The sequence below is a fragment of the Pipistrellus hanaki genome (assembly GCF_964339955.1).
Source record: "Pipistrellus hanaki genome assembly, chromosome: 1".
Taxonomy (NCBI): domain Eukaryota; kingdom Metazoa; phylum Chordata; class Mammalia; order Chiroptera; family Vespertilionidae; genus Pipistrellus; species Pipistrellus hanaki.
The window spans coordinates 144419777-144430320 of record NC_140503.1 but is presented as its reverse complement, the minus strand read 5'-3'; the positions used below and the strand labels follow the sequence as shown (position 1 = coordinate 144430320).

Sequence of the window (10544 nt, the reverse complement as noted above, 5' to 3'; positions counted from 1 at the left end):
TAAAAGTCATTGTTGAAATGCAGAACAATTGTTTGGCAATCAACCCATGTTCAACAGAGTCATGCCTAATTACCCACAGATCAAGGAGGTTTTCTGCCAAGTAGTAATAATATTGTGCTCTAAGATATGAAGTGAGAAAACAAATGAAACAGAGGTTGGTAGTGCAGAGCTTTATAGGAAACTACTCAGCCTCTCGTGCTCCCACAGTCTCTGAGTTGGCGCTGAGTCAGGACTCATTAGATTTTCACATACATCTCTAGGCAGTATAAAAACATACCTTAAAATATATGAAGAAAACTGGAGATCAAATAATAGCTACCCTATTTCCTTTTTTTTTTTTTTTTCCCTTTCTTTTCCTGTGAGAAAGGGTTTGATCTAACTTCTGGGGGTGAAAAATGAGTTTGTTCTTTATAGCTCTTGCACTAATATCCATCATAATGCTATAAAATATACTCATGAGGACTATTGCATGACCATGATTTTGGAAAAAGAAAGATATTAGAATTAATTTGTCTAATTTTCTAGACTAAAGAATGTTTTAAAAATGTTTAGACAAATATGACAACACTCAACCAATAGAACTTTCTCTTGAGAACAAAAATCCCTAAATATTCTTCACAAATTGAACATGGGCAACTTCCAATACCTCTTTCTCCCCAGCGCCTCAGGGTATCAGTCCTATCACTTATATTTTCCCCTTATCTTTCTTTTTTACTACTGATAACCTGAGTCATTCTTTGGCTGCTAAATATATATATATATATATATATATATATATATATATATATATATATATATATTTTTTTTTTTTTTTTTTTTTACCTGTCACAAAAGAATTTAAAAGGATTTAATCAACTGAAAATATGGAAAGGGCAGCTTTGCTAGACATCTCTCTGTAAAGGTGTAAGGGTCCCACCAGACTACAGAGAGATATATTTGCTCCATGAATGACAATGTCGTGTGCCTGTTAAGTATAAAAATCAATTGTTTGCGTTGTATTTTTACACACGAAGCTATCCTGGTGATTTTTAAACAGATTTGTGCATTTGATTGTCCCTGAATCTTTCAAAAAATATTGTTACTGCAGCCCCACCCCACAGGTCATGAATCAGGATCTCCAAGAGGCTGTGGGAAGCAGAGGAGTGGAACCTCGTTATGCACGTTTTTCAAAAGCTGCACTGGTAATTCTGACTAGCTTTCCCAGTGGAAACATTCCCTGGCTTCCCTGCTATACTAGCCCGAGGCTTATATCCCCCAAGATCCATGCACTATTAGCGCTTTCAGGAGGTGGCGCTCAGTCCACCTGCCAGTTTTCTTGTTTGGCAAGATTGAACCCTAAGCCATTCAAAGAAGCCAGGAGCTGATCAAAGGTGCTACAGTCCCTTCACCATACCTATTCTGAGCACAGATGGCAGAACTTATCTTTATAAACAATATGTTAGTGGGGCAAAGTGGTGGGGGTGGGGGTGGGCAGAGGCGCGCGATCCCATTGTTTATTCCACAAATGCAATTGTTATTCCAAATAGTTCGTGCACGCCCATGTTTTAGCATAAAATTGGAAATAAACAAACAAAAAAGAGTAGAAAGTAAATGATAAGAAAAACCAAGTAGAGACTTAGACAAAAAAAAAAAAAAAGAAGAGTATTTTTGTTTGCTTGTTTCAATTTTACATGAGAAAGAGATGGGAACATGGATGCTATTGCTAAAAATAAATAATAAATAATAAAATAAATAAATAATAAAACAAAAGAACAAATAATTGTGGGGAAAACTTACCATGATCTACATATAGATAAGTATATCTACTAAAGTAAGGAGATAGCATGGTGTAGCTTGCAAGGATATGAGCTTTAGAATAAGACAATCCTAGATTTACACCTTAGTTTAAGCTCTTTGTCTCAACCAAGTTATTCAACTCTTAATTCTGAACAAGGTATTACCTACCTTATTTGGTTATAATAAGCATGAAATTCAAAGAAAAAAGTTTAAAAATATTATCCCAATACTTGGTGCATAGCCAGTACTTAATAAATAGTATTAGATTACCTTAGGAGTACTAAGTACTAAAAATAAGAAAATCTTAAAAAATAAAAACAAATAAAAATAAGGAAATGGAAGTGCTGAGTTGTTGGATTTTTGTTTTGTTTTATTTTTGTAACAAAGAATAATGGCAAAATTATTCTGAGTGCTGAAGAGAAGATTTCTATATCAGTCAGTACTAACAATAGGAAGACAAACTTAGAGGAAGATGAGCAGAAAAAGATATGAGGTTCATTTTGTTATAATGAAAAAGGCCTCATCTTGAATTGACAAAACTTGGGTTTGAGAGGTGTGTCTCTATTATAGGTTGTATAACCTTGAGAAAGTCACTTAACTTCACTTTTCATTTTCATGAGATAGGAATTAAATCAAATGCCATATTGAATATGCATATGATTTTGAATATTAAACATAATGCTACACTTTACTGTAAAAACACAACAGCATACAAAAATGTTACAACTATAAAGCCCTTAAAGAAAATGTAAAATGGTAGGAAGATAACTGCTAACAGTTAAAATTTATTTTTTAAATTCATTATTAAAGTTGAAAAATTATTCTCTCAAAAATAAAGTGGGTAGTAAGTGAGTTAGCAAATTTGGATGAGAATAAGAAAAGTAGTTACTGGATTGTGAAGTCAGGATTTATGAGAGGAAAAGAAATTGATATTAGCAACATGTTTCCAACACATAATTTCCATGACGTTTCTTCCCCACAAATGATCCTAATATTTTTCTTATACTGGACTTTGGCACTATTTTAACAGGATTAGACATTTGAGCTTCAGCAGACATTTTATTTTGTGCCCTATTGAATCAGTACACATGTTAAGTAACTCCTGGTTTAAATAACTTAGAATTATGTCATCTGTACCTGTTTCTTTAAAATTCCCAAATTACAGAATGAGAAATTAACAATTTGAAAAAAAAGGTTTGAGAAAAAGTAAATAAAAATCATATCAATAAAAGAGAATCTATCAAGACCTTCCTAATATTATGACCCCTGGCTCTAGATTATAAAGGTGGGTTTAAAAAATAATAATAATTTGTATCAATAAGTTAAAATGTTACATCTAAATGTTTCATCTACTAGAGGATTCTAAAACTAGCCTTCTGCCTTTGTTAAACATGTACCTCTGTATGGTGTACAGGAATGCCACCCCACAAAAGGAAACAGGAAAGCTCCTTCACAGCCATGACTGCTGTGCTGTTTGAAGGTCAATTGTCTTTTCAGCGTGCAGAGTCTGTATCATGTCATACTTCAGAAATATGTTTTCAAGAGATGGGAGAAAACAGGCCATGATTCAATGCTTTTGTTAAGGCGCTAGAATCCTTTCAGAGCAGTATGTATCACAAGGATTTCTCTTGGTCAAAGAGAACATCAACTCCTCAAAGAAAACTTCCTCTTCTGCAAGTGGGGAGGAAATGAAGAATCACCTATTGTTTTTTCTGTTAGTACAATACACGAGATCTGCATTATAAAGCAAGCTGCTGTTAGTCAGGTCTTTACTGGATGGCACAGGCAGGAAGCTGCCTCTACCCTAAGAGGCTTAGAGACCAGCAACTGCGTTAGGCCAGCAGGTGCCCTGGCCAGTCAAGTCAATTTTCTAACACAGACTAGCATGTCCTAGAACCCGTTCTGTGAGTCGTCTTCCTCTGTTAAAGAAGCAACGATTTCTCTAGTGGAAGCAGTGCTGCTATTTCTATTCTGAGGGGGAAAGAGAAGGAATTTTCTAACAATTGACTGTTGTTGAAACAGCAAGTGATCTTTTTAAAATAGATGATCTACATTTACAGGAGGAATCTCAAGAAAGCACACAATGAAAAAATGCTGGATCTGAATTACCCATACTTGTGTGCATTCATGTCCAGTAAATAACTGATTATATGCACAATATCTTTTCTTTCCCAGAAATAGCAACTAAGAAACAGGTTATTTTTTTTAATCAACAATATAAATATCTCATTAAAATAGTTTACACTTGGAGACCTTCAGAATTTTACTTCCTTTTTGCTGTTAAAAAGTCACAATAGCCTAGAGAAGTATTTTCTTTTAAATTAAAAAAAACAAAAAACGCCCTATGTTTAAAGGTGAAGTGGGGGTGCAGAGAAAGAGCAAATGTGTAGGGCCTATTGCAAAACCAACTGCAAGCCAATAAGATTCCAGGTAGGCCAGATTCACCTGTTACAATGCAGATTCAAAAGATGAAATGAGAAGGAGGTGACCTTAAGAGTCACTTTTCCAATCATCATATAAGTAACTAAGAAAATGTGCAGATGTTTATATGAGACCCATGTGAATACAATACTTGCCACATGTTATTCAATGTAAGAAGACATGATACAGGGTGTCCCCCCAAAAATGTATGCACAATTGAACACCCGACTGCTCAATTTTGAAAATGAAATGTACTAGCATTTTAATAAACGTTGCCTTTATAATTATTCAAAGTGTGTGTATAAACTTTTTTTTGGAAAGCCCTATATATTTCTAGTCAATCAAGAAAAACTCCGAGAAGATGGCTTATGATTGCTAATAGGAATAACTACCTGGGCATTTATGTTTTGTTTATTTTTTAATCTTTATTGTTGAAAGTATTACAGATATACCCCCTTTTCCCCTATTGACCCCTTCTAGCCCACACCCACCCCAGGCTTTCACCATGCTTTTGTCTGCGTCCATGGGTTATGCAAATATGCATACACATTCTTTGGTTAATCTCTTCCCACCTCAGTGTTTTATTTAATCCTCACAACAACCTTGTTGTTTTAGAGGGTGTGTAGCAGGTGAGAAAACTGATACACAGAGAGTTCTGATAAGTACCATGCTCAAGGTCACACATTTAGTAAGGGACAGAGGTAAGATTCACTAGGTCTGTTGAGCTCCCAAACCCATGCTTTTTATTTATGTATTTTTAACAATTCTGTACTGTGTTCTGCATACATGTATGTCATAATCTTTGGAAGATTTTAGTTTTTGGACTTGAAAAACAAATCCAAGAAATCTCCCAAACAGCTTAAATTCCATTAGCAATTGCCAAGACTTTGATGACACATTCGTGTACAGTTAGAAAAGATGGACATTTATTTTCACAGAATGAAATGCTTAGGAGAATATGAACAATTTTGCTGTGCCTATGCAAAATCATAAATCTGAGTCAACTTTGTCTCAAAGTGGAATAAACAATGTTTCACTAAACACTTTAAACATTCTTCTTAGTAACAACGTGACACATAGAGTTCTCCTTTTAAACATTTTTTCCCAAAGAGAAAATATTCCGATTTCATAAAATTAGCAAAAGACTACCTGAAAAGAAATCACACACACACACACACACACACACACACACACACACAAATGGGATACGCGAAATAACCTGTGTTGACTGAAGAGCGTCGCAATGTAGCGACCCTATAAATATGTATTTAAAACTTGGCTTTGTCCTTTATCTCATTTTTTTTAAAAGTAAAAATGATGATTAGAAAAAGGAACATTAGAAAGAGAAGTACAACTACTTGGCAACGGAAAAGAAAAACTTTCAATGGACCGGCGCAGTGATCGGGTCCGGAATGTCAGGGAAAATCGAGCGCCCGTCGTTTGGAATTTTGTGCTTTATGGGTCGATTTCTTGTTCCTTGACTAAACGGATGGGGGAAAAATATTCATTTTTAACAATAGAGGCTTTTATGAGCGAAAACGTAAGCTTTCGAAGGTACAGGCTTGTTTCTTACGACTGAATCTGGCGAGCAGTAGAGTCCCTGAGCCATTCCTCCTGGATCTGGGGGAATCCCGGGCCTTCCCGGCCCACGTGGCAAAGTAAACAGAAGGTGGGCCGGGCGGGAGCGGCGGGACTCCGCCAGCTTCCCAATTTGTCGAGTCTTTAGAGCGACAGGCCCTGCGTGCCAGAAGGGCACGGCCTCAGCGAAACTGGGGAGCCCTTCTGCTGGGCGAGGTTCCAGTGCCAAGGAGAGAGGATGCCCGAACGGGGGGGAGGCGGGGGCCCCGCGCCCTACCCGGGGACAGGGCGCCGGCCTTTGCGGGAGGAGGCGGGGGAGCGCACAGCGTGTGCTCCGATGCCCGCGCGCGGGGCGCACAGATCCCTTTCCGGGGGGTGGCGGGGCGAGGCAACCACAAAAAAAGTTGCAAAGGTTAACCTGAAGTCTCGCCTCCCTGCGCCGGGCACCCCCGCCACCTCCCCCGGCGCGTTGGCCCCGCGCCTTCCCTCGGGGTGGAGTCGCGTCCCCGCGTCCCTGGGTGCCCGGGGTCTGGCCGCGGCTCCGGGGCTGGACCTTCCCCCGCGCCCTGCTCCCCACCCGCTCCGATCGCCGCCCCGCGCGCCCCAGTGTCCGGCCCCGGTGCGTGCGCCCCGGCTCGGGGGCGCCTTCTTGGAGCGGGGGCAGCGGGCCCCTGGGCGGCGGCGGAGGCCCGGCGGAGGAGGCGGAATCGGGGCCGGGGGGAGGAGGAGGAGGAGGAGAGAAGAAGAAGGAGGAGGAGGAGGCGGAGGAGGGACCGGCGGCGGCGGAGGAGGAGAGCTGGGCGGCCGCCGCCTCCCCGCCCGCGAGCGCCGCGCGCCCAGGCCCGGCTGGCATGCGAGTCACGTCCGCCCCCTCGGCGCGGCCGCCCCGAGACGCCGGCCCCGCCGAGTGATGAGAACAGACGTCAAACTGCCTTATGAATATTGATGCGGAGGCCAGGCTGCTTTCGTAGAGGAGCAGAAGGAAGCAAGATGGCTGCCCTTTAGGATTTGTTAGAAAGGAGACCCGACCGCCACGGCCGCCTGGCTCCGGGGCTGCGCGCCGGGAACGAGGTCAGAGCGCCCGCCTTTGCCGCGGACACCCCCCCCCCCCACGCCCTCCCCGCCGCGCCCGCTCCCGGGGCTCCGGGGCCCGGGCGCCCGCCCCCCGTGCCACCCGCGGATGCCGAGAGGGAAGAGGGAAGCTTCGCAAATGACTGGAGCCTTGTCTTCAACATGGCTGACAAATATAGTTTTAATTCCCCTCCGCCCCCTCCCAGCCGCTGGCCCCGTGTCCGCTCCGCGCTCCGGCCGCGGCCGGGCCGCCCGGGGCGCCCGGAAAAGTTACCTTTGTGACTCGGAGCGGCCGCTTCCCCGGCCTTTTATCCTCGGGAAAGTAATTTTTTTTTCCTCTCTCTCTCTCTCGGCTTTCCTTTCTCAAAGAGTTCAGCTTTGGGGGCCCCTGCGTTTCCTCCTGGTCCTCCCGCCCCCCTTCCTTCGGGGCAGCCTGGGGAGTCTCCGCGCCACCCCGACCCGCCCCGGGAGGCACACGGACCGGGGTTTTCGACCCTTTTATCGGCTGTCGCTCCGGGTCCGGGTCCGGGTCTGGGTTTGCATGCGCCTCTCCTACCCCGTGTCCCCTCTTTTTTTTGGGGGGGGGGGCGTATGGGGGAATGTCACAGGGAGTGAGGCTGGAGTGCGCTGAGTGGGGTTTTGTTGTGTTTTCCCCCCCAAGTCCGCGCGATGGGTGAGCGGCGCCGAGCGAGAGGGGGAAGAATAGTTTCTGTGGTCCCCCCAACAGGACCAGCACCCACTTTCTCCGCACACGGGGTGTGTGTGTGTGTGTGTGTGTGTGTGTATGTGTGTGTGTGTGTGTGTGTGTGTGTGTGTGTGTGTGTGTGCAGCCCTGCGCCCTGGCTTTGTGCTCCTCCCGCACCCGCTCCGTCGGGCGCCCGGGCAGTGACAGGCAGACACAAAGGCGGGCGCAGGCCCGGGGAGGGGGCGGCCGGGAGGGGGAGCGCGGAGCCGGGAGACGGCAAGGTCAGGGGCGCCTGCAGAAGCGAAACCCAATCCCAGCAGAGACACGGAGAAGTGGAGAGCAGATTTTGAACAGTCCCGTCCAAATGTCTCCTTTTCTCCGGGCTGCCCTCTTTCTTTGGGTCTTTTATCTCTCTGCCTCTCTCGATGGGCTTTTGGCTTCCTCCCCTCCTCCTCCTCCTTTTACACACGCGCACACACACACACACACACACAGTCGAATCTTGATCTTTTCACTGGGTCTGGCGTTAGTAAGCTAACAGAGTTTCTATGGAGAGTTTTCTACCTATGGCAAAATAAAGTGTGGCCTGGCCAGACTCCCGGGAAGGTTAGCTATTTGCAGGCAGTTGACATACTTTTAATCGCTTGGAGTTGATTTCCAACCCCTCTTCGTCTCCTGTGCAGGAACTGGAAGAAGAGTTATTATTTTCCAGTTGTGTGCTTAAAATGTAGTGAAATGTTTTTCACATGTGTCTGTCCAGGGAGTTGGCTACATATATGGATTTAAAAATCTCAAACCACATATTGTGATTTCCCCCTCTTCAATCAGGGTTAGTAATGCCAGGTCCAGATCCAAAAATAATCATCAGCAAATGAGCTATGCTAAGAGTCAGGTTGTGTCTTAGGGGAAGTTGAGATGTGTAAGGAGAAGATAGGGATTTCGTTTCTGTTTAAGGTTGTGAATATTGTTGCCTGAAGAATGAAAGCACGATTTGCATGGTAATGGACACTTTGAAATACTGGTGGGGAGTTCTATAGGCTTTTACATGTTTGTATGTGTGTTTCATAATAGGTTTGAAAGAGAATATGAATCTCAGCATAGTATAAATATTGATCTTCTTAGTGTCATTAAGCAGAAAGGTGTTATGAAGGATTGGAAAGTCAAGCTTAAGTTTGTAAGGCATGTGTATGATTAAAAGATGGGCAGAAGAAAAAGCACAATAGTAGACATTACTCCATAAGTAAGATTTCTAAAACCATTTGTCCTCAGTAGTTCACTTTGCAACTCTTCATATTTTGATCTCTGAAAAAGCAGGTAAGTGTGCTTGCATCACTGATACTAGAGGTTAATTCACACGAAGAAGTATTACTCATCTCTGTGGAATAGAAATGGCTCATTTGGTTAGTTATTTCTCATAAAACATTAAAGAAAGAACACAGGAATCTAGCATAAATGCTTACTGTTTGATGAGAAAACTATGGTTAATTATTTCAGCAAGTCAGAATTTAAAAATAAATAATTTTCTTTGCTAACAGACTAGCATCTAATTACTTTGGGGGGACTTTTCTTCAAATGTTGTGGTTTATACTGTTTTCAAGCTATTCAAATAATAACAGATATAGTTGCCCACATTGATAAATAACATTACCTAATTTTGTTAATAATTTTGATTATGACCATGAAGGGTTGTTCTTTTCTATTATCAAATTTAGACTTTTTTTTTTTGGTTATTTATGTGTCTTATTTGCATGTGAAAATAGCTGCTAATTAATGTTTTATGAGAGCTTCAATGATTATAAGGAGATGTGCATATAATTGACAATCTGAACACATGTACCACCTTTTCATATATTAGAAAAGACGAATTATTTGAATCAGTATGAAATATATATAGTAAAATGCATAATCTCAGTTTTTCACTTGCCATATTTGTGAGAGTTTGTACCACCTGGATCCAAAAATGTCAGCCATAGAACTGTCTTGGGTAATTGAATTTTAGGGAAGTGATAGCGGACAACCACAAGATAGTTTTTTCTTAAACTACAATATTGTTTCAATTATTCTTTTAATTGAACTAATGGATAGTGAGAAATTGCCTCAGAATGAGGGACGTCCCTTGCTTTGTGTAAATTCACACATTTACCAACGTAGCGCTTTAATTAGATGTGGCATTGTGCTGGTGTGTGCCAGGCGCCAGAGGGATGGCTCTGGTTTTGATGCAGGGGCACAAGGGCCTAGACAGAGGCAGGTCAACCTCACTCCTGAACAAGTGAAATGCACCTGCGGACTTGTCATGACAGATTTCCAAAGTCCTGTTTGGGCACTGGACTTGCATTAGGTAATAAAAACTGGAGTTACTGTTTTGGTTTCACTTGCTGAAGTTAGAATTTCTCTATCAATCTCTCCAAGGCTCCACCCACACACAGTGTTGTGAGCCAAATGTCACCATTGAAATGTGTTTCCTTACTCGCTGACCTCATTACAAAGCCGCCCTTATGATTCATTCACAGACACACCTTAGGCAGGAACTTTTATTTTGCTTCCTGCCCCAAGTCCAAATTGGTAAATTCTTATGGGTTCTTATGAACTTACCTTGAAATAAAGTGTCTTCAAAGGCTATACATGTTTGACATTCTAGAATGTCTAATACTTAGAAATACTAGTTCTGCTTTTTTTTTTAATGCTCCAATTGCTTCTACTTATAAGTTCAACTGTTGCTGATTAATAGCATTTAATAGTCTTACCTATTAAATTAGTAGAGGGGGTTTTCTTTGTTTTATAAACAACCATATAGATTGTTGTACTGTAATTGTTTCCTATTAGGAGGACAGGTTAAAATTCTGGACAGTGGACAGGGCTGGGCTGGGCTGGTTGGTTGGTTGGTTGGTTCATCAAAATAACATTTTTCTCAACTATTACGCCACCATTGCACATTAGTTCTTAAGAGTAGTAATGGCACCAAAGCCAGTAGCAGGAAGCTATCTCACATGCCAACTGTAAAATGGGAATCTTT

General features: G+C 42.3%; 1 protein-coding gene across 1 annotated transcript in view; it reads left to right on the top strand.

The window, feature by feature from the left end:
- The first annotated feature begins 6553 nt into the window (after positions 1 to 6553).
- Positions 6554 to 10544, top strand: part of TET2 (tet methylcytosine dioxygenase 2) — a 117865-nt gene continuing 113874 nt past the window's right edge. The window contains exon 1 of the mRNA XM_084861455.1: positions 6554 to 6846. The gene's annotated coding sequence lies outside the window, so the exon portion shown is untranslated. The remainder of the gene's footprint in view (positions 6847 to 10544) is intronic.